The following is a 16908-nucleotide window of genomic DNA, read 5'->3' as shown; positions in this document are numbered from 1 at the left end:
ACGTTAGAGAACTTAGTTCTTACCTTGAATGTGGCTGAAAGAGGGCATTGTACAGCATTCTGCCAGCTCTGACCTACTGCTAATCTCAGTACCAGGGAGACTCATTGCCATTGGGGCACAACCTCTGATCTGCAGTTAACTGTGAGTAAACGCGGTTATTCAAATAAAGGACGTTTTCGGAGAGATTTGTCTTCAGGTGTCAACTGGTGTGCCAATGTTATACAGCAGCAACAAGTCCCAGAGGCCTGCATGTATGCAGGTCCCTGGAGCACTTTTAGTGGGTACCGCAGTGCACTTCAGCCAGGTGGACCCAGGCCCATCCCCCCCCCCCACCTGTAACACTTGTGCTGGTAAATGGGAGGCCTCCAAAACCCACTGTACCCACATGTAGGTGCCCCCTTCACCCCTAAGAGCTATGGTAGTGTTGTACATTTGTGGGTAGTGGGTTTTGGGGGAGGGGGGTTGGGTGCTCAGCATCAGTGGTAAGGGAGCTATGCATGTGGAAGCGTTGTCTGAAGTCCACCGCACTGACCTCTAGGGTGCCCAGTTGGTGTCCTGGCATGTCAGGGGTGAGAGTGTACTACGAATCGTGGCCCCTCCCACGACCAAATGGCTCGGATTAGGACATTTTTGAGCTGGGCGTTTTTAGTTTCCATTATCGCTTTTAAAAAAAAACAAACGCCCAGCTCAAAAACGTCCATTTTTTCGAAAATATGGTTCGGCCCGCCCCTTCACGGACCCGTTCTCGGGGATAAACGCCCATGGAGATAGGCGTTTGCGTTCGATTATGCCCCTCCACAGGGATTGGAGGGTAACAGGAGGCAGTAAGCGGTCCCAAGTTAACAACCTGCAGGTATCATGTGCTATCAGTTGCATTAATGCATGCCCTGCAACAAAAAATAGAAGGGACATCTCTAAAAGGTGCCACGATAAAGCTGGCTTAGCATGCGGTAAAATTCTCTGTTACATATTTAGCCCAGATTTCAGAGCACTTTAGTAAAAGGGCACTAAGCAAGTTGTGCACTAAACTTTTAGAATACCAGTTAGCATTCAGCTAGTGTGCGTATCAGTCACACATGTTAGTGCTAGCAAGTCTATGTCATTCATGCACAAATTTACACCTAACATTAGGCAACCTGTTATAGAATGAAGGGGTAAGGGGACAGTTATCTAACAGATTGCCAGATTAATTGGGTAGGAATATGCCTATTTCCACCAATTTTATAAAGACAAGTGAGGTACCCAGTCTTTATAAAATTCTAACACAAATCCTTCAGATTAAAGATGCAAAATTTATGCCTGCTCAGGAACAGAAGTTACTTATACACATAGAGGGTCTTTTACTAAAGCTTAGCTCAAGTTTTCTGCAGCAGGGCCCATTTTATTCTTATGGGACTTGCAGATAACTCGAGCTAAGCTTTAGTAAAAGACCCCCATATTTAATTCAACATGCATGTAAACTGCAGCTTCGCCCATGCTGCATCATAGTTCTTCAAGTTGCCAGCTCTAAAGTTGCTTACAAGTACTTGTGTATTTGCAATGTACATTTTAAGCCTGTGGTAAATTTTTAGAAGCGCAGTTTATAAAATTACTTCCTAAAGAATAAAGTCAACAAATGAAATAAAGAAAATCAGGAAACAGGCAAGTTATAGTTTCAAGCAATAATCTGGTACTGCTGCTATGACCTTTAGGTATTAGAGTGAAAGGGTACCCAAGCGCTCTACTAGATCTTATTAAACACTAGGGGGTATCCAGCCAATCAGATTGATGGATTATCTGTCACATATTTCCTCACCACTAATCCCAATATAATTAATCAGCAGTTAGACTACTCCAGGCTCAATATTCAGTCAGTGACAATCAGCATTTTGCTGACTGCCTCCAGTGCTAAACCTGGAAATTCACTGCTGGGCCATGTCCAGGCACTGTCAATAAATTCCCGGATTTGCAGAGCCAGCTAACACATAGCCAGTTAAGGGGTCCTTTTACTCAGGTGTGCTAACAAATTTAACATGTGCTAAATAATAGGACACCCATAGGTATATAATGGGCATCTTATCAATTAGCGCATGCTAATCATTAGCGTGCACTGAATTCATTAGCTCACCTTAGTAAAAGGACCCCTAAGTGCGATATTCAGCACTTAACCAGCTATGGGTTACTGCATAAAGATAGGACTGACATTTATGCGGTCCTATTTATGCAGTTAACCTGGCCAGTTAAATTCTGAATATCATCAATCCACCTCTGGAATGACCCCAAAATAACTGGTTTTGAGTTTGGCGTTAGCCCCGAACAGGTGATTTAACTGGCCAGAAGCCATTTTTGGCCGGTTAAATTGTGTTAACTATCAACCCCTACATTGCTGAGTGAAGCAACCTCACCCCCCCCCCCCCCCCCCAATAAAAAAAAATAAAAAATCCAAAACTTGGGAAAAGCCAAAAGAACCAAAATGTTTCACCTTCTGCACATTTCCAGGTCCTGGGAGCAGGAGATGATCCAGTTAAGTACTTCTTGGGCTTCTGGGTGAGATCTGGTAAATCTAATTGAAGCAAAGCTTTGGGAGATGGCACAACATCACTGTTGGAGATAAGTACAATATTTTCTGTACTCACCTCTTTCTTAACTTGAGGATTTGGTGATGAGGGAATCCTCTTTGTATGGGGGTGGGGGGGGGGGCTCAGTAAAATTTTGCTGGTGGTCAAGAATTTGAACTCATGCCACTGGGCATGTATAACAGCAAGATACATTTTGATTATTTTGCTGGAGGGAGCACAACAAAGAATTATTTTTCACTAACAATAGTCAGGAGGTGGAAAAACTGGAGGGAACAGATGGCCAACGATGTTGGTTAGTTTAGGGCTCGTTACTCAATTAATCTGAGAGTGAATTTTGGGCGTGAAGCCAAATTTGAGCACGCTAATCTAGGCAACATCTATTGAATCCAGGCGTAAGTGCCTTGAATTGAAAATCTTTAGGGTTCTAACAACTCATCCTGACCTAAACTTACCCCTGGCCATCCTCATCTTCTGAATTACGGATTTGAATGATCAGGTAGCATTTACATGTTTAAAAAGCATGAGATTTAAAAACATGGATAAACTGACATGCATATATATATGTGGTAGTTTTAGAAAAACTGCTATTTATACATGTAAACTGATAACATGCACAGTTTTGCACTCCACCCACATTTTTCCCAAATTCTACCCTGGTACATATCCACCAGCAAAGTATACACCAGGATATCAAGGTGCATAATTTTGCACTGGTTGGTATTTTTTTACAAGGTCATTAAGATGTGTCGTCCTGAGGAGTGGCTTAGTGGTTAGAGCACCAGTCTTGAAATCCAGAGGTAGCCAGTTCAAATCCCACTGCTGCTCCCTGTGATCTTGGGCAAGTCACTTAACTCTCCATTGCCTCAGGTACAAGCTTAGATTGTGAGCCCACCTGGGACAGAGAAATATCCAGTATAGCTGAATGTAACTCACCTTGAGCTACTACTGAAAAAGGTGTGAGCAAAATATATATATATATCTCCTTATAAAATTATTCTCCACGTGTTTGATTGTTGACCTCAGCATCCAATACAAGATTGGGTTAAACTACACCTAAGTTTAGTTGCTCAGTAGAGTTAGTAGTTAATGTTTATCTTGATTTGATGTAACCATTGAACCTGATACACAGACCAAAGTGGAGCACAAATACAAAAGATAAAAAGCAAGCCACACACACACACAGCTATTAAAAAACAGTATTCCACAATGCCTTGCAACTTTACTCAGCGACTGAAGACTGATCGTTGAAAGCTAAATGAAAATAATATGTTTTGAGAAGACATTTAATAAGCCAGATCTAGTTGCCTAACTCTTTAAGGGTTCTTTTACTAAGTTGTGGTAAAGAGTGGCCTCAGCGTGACCTTATGCAGGCTTTTCCGCGTGCTAATACCAGTTTTACACCAGCCAGAAAATGGACAATTTTCTATTTCTTCAATTAATGGCCACGCACTAATGTTGCCATTTGCACACTGCCATCATTAAGAATTACTGTGGGAGCATTTACTGACACCTGTTTTATAGGTGTTAAGACCTAACACGGTAGTCCTGTGCTAACCAGTTAACACAAGGTAATGCAGGCCACGCTAACTGATTTACAGCAGGAATGCCTACACTCCCTCCCAGACACAACCACTCCAACAAAAAATTAAAATAAAAAACAGTTCCCATCAGGGGCGTAGCCAGACAACAGATTTTGGGTGGGCCTAGGCAAGAAGTGGGTGGGCACCAAGTGTTCTCTCCCCCTCCCCTCAACCACCACCCAAAAAATATCTCAGCTGGTGAGAAAATGCTTCTTTCTGTCTTGGCAGTCTGCAGCAGGCATGCACTGAAAACTGAGCAAGCGCAGGTGCTGTTATTGTGGAGAGTAGCGTTTTTGTTACCATCAGGGGGAAGTCTTCAGCTGGCAGAGCTTGGGATCCCCACCAGCTACCACTAAACGTGTGCTACTCCCAGGCCCACCTGTGGCTATGCCACTGGTTCTCATCCTGCAGGTAGCATGAGCCAATTTGGAACTTACCACAGGACACCGGAGCGTGTTCCGTGGTAAACCATTTTAAGCTGTAGTAAACATGGGCCAGTGCTTACCAGAGCTTAGTAAAAGAGCCCCTAAGTTAGATTCCTAGATCTTTTGATTATTAGCCTTAGGGAATTTATGGAGCTCATTTTCAAAAGAGAAAAAAAACATCCAAAAAGTGGCATAAATCTGCATTTGGACGTTTTTCTCACAAAGACATCCAAATTGTTATTTTCAAAACCAGTTTTTAGATATTTTTCTCTGAAGTACATCGCAAGTGTGTTCAAATCACAAGGGGGCATGTCAGGGGTTGTTTTAAGGGCAGAATCTGGGGTTTTTTCAGCCATAACGGAACAAAACAAAACCGTTTAGGATTAAAACTAAGACATTTTGAGCTAGACCTGTTTTTATAACTAATAAGGCACAAAAAGGTGCCCTGGATGACCACTATAGGGAATCAGGGATGACCTCACCTTACTCCCCCAGTGGTCACTAACCCCCTCCCACTCCCCCCAAAATGTGATTTAAAACATTATATGCCAGCCTCAGATGTAATACTCAGGTCCATTAGAGCAACCTGCAGGTTCCTGAAGTAGTCTAGTTATGGGTGCAGTGCACTGCAGACAAAAGGTCCCAAGCCCGTACCTCCCCCTACTTCTTACACTTGTGGAGGAAATTGTGAGCCCTCCAAAACTCACCAGAAACCCACTGTTCCCACATATAGGTTCCCCTTCACCTGTAAGGGCTATGGTAGTGGTGTACAGGTGGGGGTAGTGGGGGTGGTTTTGGGGGGAGCTCAGCAGACAAGATAAGGGAGCAGTGGTGAGATGTGTACCTGGGAACATTTTATGAAGTCCACTGCAATGCCCCCTAGGGTGCCCTATTGCTGACCTGGGATGTCAGGGGGACCAGTCTACTAAAAATGCTAGCTCCTCCTACGTCCCAATGACTTGATTTTGTGCGTTTTGCATTTGGACGTGGTTTTTTTTTTTTTTTTTCAAAAATGGGCAAACAAACAAAACATCCAAATCACAAAACCTTATTGAAAACAGTATTTTCAGAAAAAAAAAGAGACGTTTTTCTTTTTTGAAAATGACCTTCTTTCCTACTCAGATTTTGGACGCTTTTTGCGAAATGTCCAAAGTCGGACTTAGACGTTATATTGAAAATGCCCCTCCATGTCACCAAAGTGTCAAGCCATCCCTAGTACACTTTTTCAAACTATAAAATGCCTTTCAGTGTGTTGCATTATGACTTGTTGAATATGTTGCCTCTGGGTTCACCACAACTACTGTACGGTGACAGAAATGCTAGGAATGTACTGCCGAACAGTTTACCCCCTCATGTTTTCTCTGTCTTTTCTGTCATCCTATATTTTCTCTTTCCTATTGTATTGTTTCATGCACTGTTGTAAGCCACATTATGCCTGCGCTTGTGGGAAAATGTGGGCTATAAATGAGCTAAAATAAATAAATAAATAAACAAGGAATATGCCAACGACATTTCTCACATTTTTCTGACCATTTTTGTTTGCCAGTGACTTGAAAAAAAAACTCACAAAATTGGGTGCTTTTTTTTTTGTACCATCAAAAGTGTGCACTCTTTCAAAAGATATATCAGAATTAGAGAAGATACTGAGAAAGGTGATGAAAATGATAAAGGAGATGGGACGAATTCCCTTTGAGGAAAGGCTAAAGAGGCTAGGGCTCTTCGGCTTGGAGAAGAGATGGCTGAGGGGAGATATGATAGAGATCTATAAAATCCTGAGTAGAGTGGAAAGAGCAGGTGTGAATCACTTGTTTACACTTCCCAAAAATACAAGAACTAGGAGGTACACAATGAAGCTACTAAGAAGTAAATTTAAAACAAATTGAAGAAAATATTTCTTCATTCAACGTGTAATTAAAATCTGGAATTGGTTACCAGAAAATGTGGTAAAAGCATTTAGCTTATCAGGGTTTAAAAATGGTTTGAACAAGTTCCTACAAGATAAGTCCATATATCATTATTAAAAATGAATCATCCATGGCTTAGTCCTTGGAATAAGCAGCACAAAATCTGTTTTTACTTATTTGGGATTCTGCCAAATAGTTATAATCCGATTAGCTACAGTTGGAAACAGGATACTGGGCTTGATGGACCTTCAGTCTGTCCCAGTATGGCAATGCTTAAAAGAAGACATACTCTTTCAAAATAGAGTGGACTATTCACGAATGGTGCACACTCTATCCTCAAGGAAATCAACAAAAAATGCAGAAGAACAAAAACTCTTGCAGCGATAATGACACTCAGAAGACAGCGAAGGTGACTCAGAAAAATAATGATGCTGTGTAGTCTGGAAAGTTTATTACTCGAGTCTGAAGTTAATTTCTAAGGCGTTGTTAGGTTGTGCGACTAGTTACAGTGCTTCCCGCACAGTGCTTCAGTGCTCTTTGAGAAGGACTGTCTTTCTTCTATGTTTGTGCAGCGCTGCGTACGCCTTGTAGCGCTATAGAAATGCTAAATAGTAGTAGTAGTAGTAGTAGTTTTTGAGTTTTATTACAATACACTAGGAATACCTCATCACAGAAAGTGACAATGAAGAACCCAGCCACTTAATACAAGAAGACTCCTGTGGCAGGCCATCGGGCCAAAACACAGCCGTGTCGAGTTGCTGTTGTGGAGTAACAAACTTTTAAGACTACATAGCATCATTATTTTTCTGAGTCACCTTCGTTGTCTTCTGAGTGCATACTCTTTCCTTACAAAAATGGGCCCTTGAGGCCTTTTTTGCATGCCCGTTTTTGTAAAATTCTCTGTTTATGGGCATCTACTCATGATTTTTTTTTCACTTTAGTAATTTATTGATGGGGAATTTAAATGAACTTTTTATGAAGGGTACTTTTGTGAACTCATATTTTGCTTTGATTTTTTTTCCTGAGGAATAATTGCCCACAAAAAAAGTGGCTGCTTTTTCTGTTAGCTCCTACAACAGTTCTGCACTTTCTCTTTGCATTTATTTCAGTTCCTAGTATATTAATAAAGCTCCAGGATATCAAATATATCAAGGCAACTGGGAAAAAAATGCATGATGATGAAACATGGAAAACCATCTCATATCAAATACAGAGATGCCCTCAGGAAGGCAAACAGCAAATTAAATATTTCCCTACTCACTGAGAGGCCAATTTACAAACTCCCCATGGTAGATCCTCTCTTTAAGCATGCAAGCCAATATTAGTGCAGTTTACTTTGAAAATATGGTGGTAGGCCAGTGCCGTGGTAAATCTTTACATTGCATATGTTGGGCTAGGACTTGCCAAAACAAACCTTCATTTACAACTACCAGGTGAATTTTTCAGACTTTTATATTCCCCCTCCTCAACACATCTAGTCTGGTCATTACAATAAAGGGTTAACTGACTTGTTCAGGGCCACAAGGAGCAGCAGTGGGAAATGAACCTGGTCCCCCAGCTTTTCAGGCCATTGCAATAACCATTAGGCTCCTCTTCCACTTTGGACTGATAGTATACACTATTAATAACATGAGAAATGATCTGGTTCACAGGTCATGAAAAAAGCAGACGTAACAGATCACATATTCAGATATTCAAAAATCACATTGTGGATATTAGGATAGGTATTTGAGACTGGGATCATGGATACTAACTGCAGATTTGACCAGCAAGGTCAAGCAGCCCTCAACTTATCCTCAAGTTTATGGGAAAGGAGAAGTGTTCCGAGAGATCTCGGTTACATGGTTTCTGACTCTTCATAGTGTGACAAAGCAAAATAGTCATTACCAAGATTAAAACAATAAAATTCAAGAGGTTTGGCAAAATGTTGGCTGCAGCTTTATTGCATAATAACAATGTTAAATAGATAACCATAGAATGCGAATACTGCACAAACATCATAACATATTTTATCCACCCTACTCTGCAGCTAGTTGGTGTTGAACTAGCCACTTATGAGCGAGTACCAAAGACTGTCACAAATTTTATTATTAATAATGCATGACTCGCGGTGTCACACGGTCATACCCATACTCATGGTAGTGATGCACATGAGTGCCCCCCAAAAAACATGAGGTCTCTTGAGGATTGATTGCTCACTAATGCCCAAACCTAACCCTCTTTCCTATTAGTCCTTAACAATTCCAATACTCCTGCTACTGACCACCTTATCCATTTTAACCCTCACTGCTTCACAATCCCTTTACATCTTTCCTTACCACTAACCCCTTAAACCCTGCCCATAATACATATATATCTCCACAATCATTCACCCTACTTCTATCTTCCTCCATTACTTCCCAATCCATCCCCACCCTACCGTTACTACCCAAGCTCCTGCTCATTATGGCAGGCTTGGCCATGTTATATGACATCAGGTTTAGCATGAGGGCACTCTTACTTCAGGGGAATGGTTGCCTTGGAACAATGTATTGACTCAAAGGATGGGGCAGCTAGAACAAAACAGGGCCCTGGGAGTCTATAAACCAGGAGGAAACAGCAATTTCAATAACCAGTTCCATAAATGAGAACTTTGTAAAAGGTGTTGACTGCCAAGGTATCCACTGGATGCTGAAGAAATAAAGCACTGAACCTTTGTCAGACCAGGCCCACAGCTCAAGGCCTAAAAAGAGATAATCCTAACAGGATTCCAGTACACTTTCAGTTAGGGACCCTTTCACCAAGCTGCAGCAAAAGGTGGCCGGCACTGGCATCAGTGCGTGTTTTACACATGCGCCGAGGCCCCCCTTTACCGCAGCTGGTAAAAGGGAAGTCTTGTCTTCCTGCAGGAAATGGTCACGCGGCAAGTGAAGCACTTGTGCGGCCATTTGTGGGGGGGGGGGGCCTTAACGCCACTCATTGAGGTGACAGTAAGGGCTCCCACGTTAACCTGGCGGTAACCAGGCAGCATGTGGCACTGCCTGATTACCACCGGGTACACTCAGGTGCTACAAAAAATTTTTTAAAAAATTTATGGCACCGGACAGCGTGCTAGGGGTGGGAAGTACCGCCGGGCTGCTGCTGCTGCGGTAGCCCAGCAGTACTTCCTGTATAGCGAGCGGTAAGCCCGCATTGGACTTACCGTCACTTAGTAAAAGGAGCCCTTAGTGACTAAACAATGAATCTTACCCTGCAGCTCTTGGGTGTCTGGTGTCTGGGCATAGGAGAATTTCAATAATAATGCATTGCAGAATGCATATACATTCTATTTTCCCATTTTAAAGTATGCTTCTCTGTTTTTGTTTGCTTTTGCCAGAGGACCACTTTTTAGAGAATCTGAGTGAGTGTAACAGATTCCTCCTGACAACTGCATTAGTGCTAAATGGCCAGAAATCAGGAATGCCTAATGGAACTGACAAACTCATAGCAAGTGTTGATGGCAAATGTAGAGAGTTCAAAGAATGATTGTACAGCTATTTCAGCTCACATAAACTAACCAGCAAATAGAGCCAAGAATTTATGCAGAAAAATATTTTATTACCACTTTGCAGAGGTAATGTTTTTGAAGTCATGCATTTTTATATTTGAGAAACTTTTGGTTGCTGATACAAGCTGTTTTTGGTGTTGACGAGGCCTATGCAATAAAACTCACATTTAAAAAACAGTTTAGCCTGCCCTTGTAAAATAAATAAAAAAATAAAATTATGTACACATGAGTATGGTAAAAAAAAAAATGTCCCAAGTATCATTCTCATATTATTATCATTAAATATACTGAGTAAATAGTGTGAATATCTCACTTGACTAGGGGATGCTAAAAAAAAATGATCGTGCAGAACATAGTTAAGTAACATAAGAAAATAAGCATTACCATACTGGTACAGACTGAAGGCCCATCAATCCCAGCATCCTGTTTCCAACAGTGGCCAATCCAGGTCACGAGTACCCGGCAAGATTCCAAAACAGTACAATACATTTTATGCTGTTTATCCTAGAAATAAGCAGTGGATTTTCCCCAAGTCCATCTTAATAATGACATATGGACTTTTCTTTTAGGAAGGTATCCAAACCTTTTTAAAACCCTACTAAGCTAACTGCTTTTACTACATTCTCTGGCAACGAATTCCAGAGTTGAATTACACGTTGAGTGAAGAAATATTTTCTCTGATTTGGCAGATAAAGACCTGCATGATCCATGCAGTCTGCCCAACAAGATAACAATATAACATATGCATACTTGTTCTTGATTTGTCCTTACCAGTTTTGGGCATAGGCCATAGAAGTCTGCCCAGAACCAGTTTCATTCCCCAACTACTGGAACTGCTATTGAAGCCCACTTCAGCTCCTTCAGATCTGTCTAGCCATAATTGGAAGTGGAACATATACCAAAGAAATCTGCCTGGCACTGGCCATATTTCCCAATTACTGGAATTGCCATCTAAGCACTGCTAAGTGTGCTTTGATCCCATTGTTGGAATCCTTTGGGGGGAATTCTATAAACGGCATTCAAAAATAGGCACCGGAAAAAATCACTGCTAAGCACTGTTCTATAAAGTGTATTCTGGGATGAGCACCATTTACAGAATAGTGCTGAGAGCCAATTCCCATGCCAAAAGTTGAGCACCGGTATGTATGTCAGCTGAAACCTGGAGCAAATGCCGGCAGCCAGCTCATGGCATTTTGGTGCATAAGTGGTGCTATTCTATATTACTGCATGCAACTTTTCAGCACTCCTCTGATCCTCCCCTAGCCACTCCCCCTTTTGAGTTGTACACTACAGGATTTAGGTACCCGATGTCACAAAATAGCGCGTAGACAGATGTACATGCAAAACCAAAGTAGTGCCAAATAACTGAAATAATTGACTATTAAGGTCAATAATTGATGATTAGCCAATTTGTCTGAACGCACATCTTGGATGCACCTTATATAGAAGCTGAGGATTTGTGTTTATAAGTACATAAGTGCATAAGTATTGCCATACTGGGAAAGACCAAAGGTCCATCGAGCCCAGCATCCTGTTTCCAACAGTGGCCAATCCAGGTCACAAATACCTGGCAAGATCCAAAAAAATGTACAAAACAATGTATACTGCTTATCCCAGAAATAGTGGATTTTCCCCAAGTCCATTTAATAACGGTCTATGGACTTTTCCTTTAGGAAGCCGTCCAAACCTTTTTTAAACTCCACTAAGCTAACCGCCTTTACCACATTCTCTGGCAACAAATTCCAGAGTTTAATTACATGTTGAGTGAAGAAAACGTTTCTCCGATTTTGTTTTAAATTTACTACATTGTAGCTTCATCGCATGCCCCCTAGTCCTAGTATTATTGGAAAGCGTGAACAGATGCTTCACATCTACCCGTTCAACTCCACTCATTATTTTATAGATCTCTATCATATCTCCCCTTAGCCGCCTTTTCTCCAAGCTGAAGAGCCCTTGCCGCTTTAGCCTTTCCTCATAGGGAAGTCATCCCATCCCCTTTATCATTTTTGCCGCCCTTCTCTGCACCTATTCTAATTTCACTATTTCTTTTTTGAGATGCGGCAACCAGAATTGAACACAATATTCGAGGTGCGGTCGCACCATGGAGCGATACAAAGGCATTATAACACTCTCATTTTTGTTTTCCATTCCTTTCCTAATAATACCTAACATTCTATTTGCTTTCTTAGCCGCAGCAGCACATGCATTTTTGAATTACGTCACTGTTTTTGCCCTGTAGGAGGGCATTCCAGATATCTTCTTGGTACCTCCTACTTGCTTCCAAATGGGATGCAAATAAACCTAGTATCTGAGCTTTATTTGACAGTGCAGAGAGAAAAAGGATATCTACTGTATTTCATATTAAGAAGTACATGGACAGTATAGTTTCAGGAGAATAGAAAACTGACATAAGCATGTATTTAGAATCATATTTATTTCATATCAATAACCATCCTCAAAGAGGAGAGAATGCAGTGAGGGACATGGGGAATATGGGAGGGGGGAACATATGTAGTGTCTAGTTGACTGACACAGAAGGCACTGTCATTTGACAATTCTCCCCTCTACAATCATCCCGTACTATAGACACTTTAATGGTTGCATTGCACAGTCAGCTAATACCTCAAAATTCACAGAAATCAGCTTTGTACTCAAACCAAAGTAACTGGTCAACTCATTAGCAGTGGCATTCCTAGGGGGGCTGACACCTGGGGCGGATCACCGATGTGCCCCGCCCCCCGGGTGCAGCACCCCCCGGAACAGCGCGACCCCCCCCGGCGAAAGACCCTCCCCCCGATGCACGCCGCTGGGGGGGGGGGGGGGTGCCGCGCGCCTGCCGGCTCTTCGTTTTCATGCTCCCTCTGCCCCGGAACAGGAAGTAACCTGTTCCAGGGCAAAGGGAGCATGAAAACGAAGAGCCGACAGGTGCGTGGCACACCCCCAGTGGCGTGCACCCGGGGCGGACCGCCCCCACCGCCCCCCCTTGGTACGCCACTGCTCATTAGCATGTTATCACTTGTTCAAGGCATGTATTTAATAATGTGTCATTAGTATGTACACGATAAATAGTGCGGAGAAAGAGCATATTATGCTATTTACCAAAGCTTCATTTTCATATGCTACTCTTTCATTAGATGTGTAGATAACACTGAGGCCAGTATTCAAAGGGATATAGCCAGATATGTAAGGACTTAACTAACAACATCAAATTCCTTCAAAATTGATTGAGGTAACCACCTAAATTTAGGACTTAAAATATAATTAGGAGGATGTATTTCTCTGGTTTTGGGGACAAAGTTGGGAGAGGAAGAGATAGTTTAAACGATAATGCCAAATTCAGCATTAGCCCTCTAACCAATAGAAACATAGAAAAATGTAGGCAGATGAAGACCACATGACCTATCCATGGCCATCTACTCTCCCTATAACTCCCTTAGAGATCCTATGTACTTGTCCCAAGCTTTCTGGAATTCCAATACCATTCCATTAATTCATCACCCTTTCCTCATTACTTCTGAGTCTATCCCCTTTCATCTTCATCCTATGCCCCCTAGTTCCAAAGCCTTTTTTCAATTGAAAGAGACTTGCCTCCTGTGCATTTATGCCACATAGGTATGTAAATGTCTCTATCATATCTCTCCTCTCCCACCTTTCTTCCAAGGTATGCATATTGAGATTTTTAAGTCTGTCCCCATATGCTTTATGACAAAAAACGCTGACCATTTTAGTAGCTACCCTCTGGACCAACTCCATCCTATTTATATATCTTTGAATGTTCAGTTTACATAATTGTACACAATCCTCCCAGATTCTATATAGCGTGAGTGAAATTATGTGCACAAATCTGGTTGTATTCTGGATGTGTACACTCAATTTAATTATTAGCAAGCCAATCAGTGCCGCTAATTGCCACTTAAGCAATTATTGATACTAATTGGCATTAAGTAGACTTTACATGCACAACTTGCTAAGCATAGTCTGTAATGTGGTATAGTATATTCTAATGCACGTTGCCAAAAAGGGGGTATGGCCATGGGTGTGGAATGAGTGGACATTGGTCATTCCAAAAATCTATGCACACTGTTATAGAATACTCCTGTTCTGCGCCTAATTTAGGTGCCGGTATTTACATCAAGTTTTACTTGGCATAAATGGATGTGATTAGAGTTGGCGCAGGCAAGGCTGCTAGGCATATTCTATAAACTTACTAGGTATATCCTATAAACCACACCTAAATCTAGACACGGTTTACAGAATACGCCTAGGCGGAAATATATTTTGCACAAATTTTTCAGGCACCATATATAGAATCTAGTCCAATATTCTAAATAAGGTCTGACCAGAGTCTTATACAAAGGTTTAGTCACCTCCTTTTTCCTACTGGCCATTCCTTTCCCTATGAACGTAAACATCCTTCTAGTTTTACCATCATCTTTTCTACCTGTTTGGCTACCTTCACATACAATCACACCCAAGTCCTGCGCCTCTTTTGTGACCAATATTACTTCACCCCCTAAACTGTACCATTCCCTTGTTCTTTTTGTAGCCCAAATGCATTAAATCTAAGCTGCAAAATTCCAGACCATTACTCTAGCTTCACTAATTCCTTCCTCATATTATCCATCATGACTTCTACTTTCTAGTATCATCCATTATCCTTTCCTTTAATGTTTTTAGTTTCATGTATTACACCAGTGGTTTCTAATGTTTCTCATACCTCACACTAACACTATCTGCTTTGGTCTTACTTAGAATGTAAACCACACTGAACCCTGGAAAGGGGATATTAGCGGTATACAAGAATTGAATTGAATCCACACCAACAGGGGTGTCTAACCTATTACGGATTTTGGTATCATCTGCAAAGAGGCAAACCTTACCAGACAACCTTCAGCAATATCGCTTAGAAAAATGTTAACAAGAAGTGGCCTAAGTACCGAACATAAGTAAGAACCTTGCAGCACACCACTGGTAACAACCTTTTCCTCAGAATGAGCTTCATTTACCTCTACTCTCTGTCGCCTTCTACTCAACCATTTCCTAACCCAGTCAGTCATTTAAGGCTCATACTGAGGGCATTCAGTTTATTTATTAGTTGTCTGTACAGAACTGTGTCAAAGGCTTTGTTAAAATCTACAAACCGGGCATTCCTGCACTGGCTAGATGAAAGGGGGCTGCCTGTTCCCTCCCCATGTCATTTATATCCTTCACGCCCCTCCTCTTCATCCCTGTCTCTCTCCTTTTTAACCCTTTCCTTCCTTTTACCTGCCCTCTTCCCTAACTGTATCTCTGTCTATCCCTTCCTTCTTCTGCCCCTCCCTCCCTTCCCTCCTCTGATCCCCTGGCCTTCCGCCCGTTTGTGTACGGCATTCCCTTAAAGGGGTCTGCCTTCTTCTAATACACCACATCTAATGCTTTCCCTCGATCCAACTCTCTGCTTACCCAGTCAAAGAAATTAATCAGATTTGTCTGAGAAGACCTACCTCTAGTGAAACGATGTTGCCTCAGGTCCTGTAATCCATTGGAATCAAAAAGCTTTAATATTCTGTTTTAATAGCGTTTCCATTAATTTACTTACCACTGAAGTCAGACTTAGGGCTCCTTTTGCTAAGCCATTGTAGTGAATACCGGCGAGGCAAATGCAACAAAGCCCATTCAATTCCTATGAGCTTTATTGCATTTGTCACATGGGAATCACTACTGCGGCTTAGTAAAAGGATCCCTTACTGGCCTGTAGTTCCCAACTTTTTCCTTTCTTATCTAGCCCTAGAAGAATAATCCTAAATAAGCCAGCCAACCCACCCCCACCCCTCTGCCCATGCCCATCTCTTCTCCACCTCATTCCACCCTGTTTCCTCTTTTCTTTTGCCCAAAAAGAAAATTGTTAATAGGTCAGATAATGGTTTACACTAAGATATGAGCAGCAATGTTGTTTGTTTCATTAGAATGAATGGAACCTAAATTGTCGAGATACAATCCCTGAAGAAGCCGTTAGAGTGAAACTGTCAGGTGTCAGTTAAATACTCGACTTCTATAAAGAATAGGCATATCAACTATATTACATTGACTGCTGCATCAAAGATATGATGCTTTAAAAAGTTCACTAGATTTTTCTGACCAATGATAAAAACACTACCCCAGTGAAAGACGCTGAATAATTAGTAAGTGCTTGGGTGTTTTGAGGTCTCATGTTTTATAAAATTTCTACATTTGAATACTAAGTGCTGGGTTCTTCTATTATTTATTATTCTTTCTACTTTTGACCATCAGAGGAATTTAGCAGGCCAAGCATTAATTAATGGTGGGCTGGGCCCTGATCTCTCCATCCCTTACTTCAAAAACAGTCAGGAGAAATTTATCATGCCCCCTAAACTGTTCCCAAAACTGAATATGAGGAGGAACATTTTAAACTGCCCCACATGTTTGAATATTACATGCTGGCACCTCTAACAATCAGTTGGAACTTAATATTCCTTTATTCACTAAGGGCCCCTTTTACTAAGTGGTGGTAAGCCCAATGCTTTTTTCAGTTTAATCCGATAATCTTTTCTGCGATCCTCTCGTTGCCTTCTTTTGTATTTCTTGAACAAAGCCTCTTTTGCTCTTACTTTTTCAGCTACTTGTATGGAGAACCATATAGGTTTCCTGCTTCTCTTGTTTTTGTTTAAACTTTCCTCACAAAAAGATCAGTCGCTATATTTATAGCAGCCTTTAGCTTGGACCACTGTTTTTCCACTTCTCCTACGCCTTCCCACTCCAACAGCTCCTTCTTCAGGTATTCCCCCATTTTATCAAAATCAGTATGTCTGAAATCCAGTACTTTGAGTTTTGTGCGTCCGCACTCTGCCTTCACCCTTATATCAAACCATACGGTGTGATGATCACTATTACATAGGTGGGCACCCACCCGGATAT

The sequence above is a fragment of the Microcaecilia unicolor genome, chromosome 4 (genome assembly GCF_901765095.1).
Source record: "Microcaecilia unicolor chromosome 4, aMicUni1.1, whole genome shotgun sequence".
Lineage (NCBI taxonomy): Eukaryota > Metazoa > Chordata > Amphibia > Gymnophiona > Siphonopidae > Microcaecilia > Microcaecilia unicolor.
The sequence above is the reverse complement of the archived record's forward strand: the minus strand, read 5'-3'. Positions refer to the sequence as shown.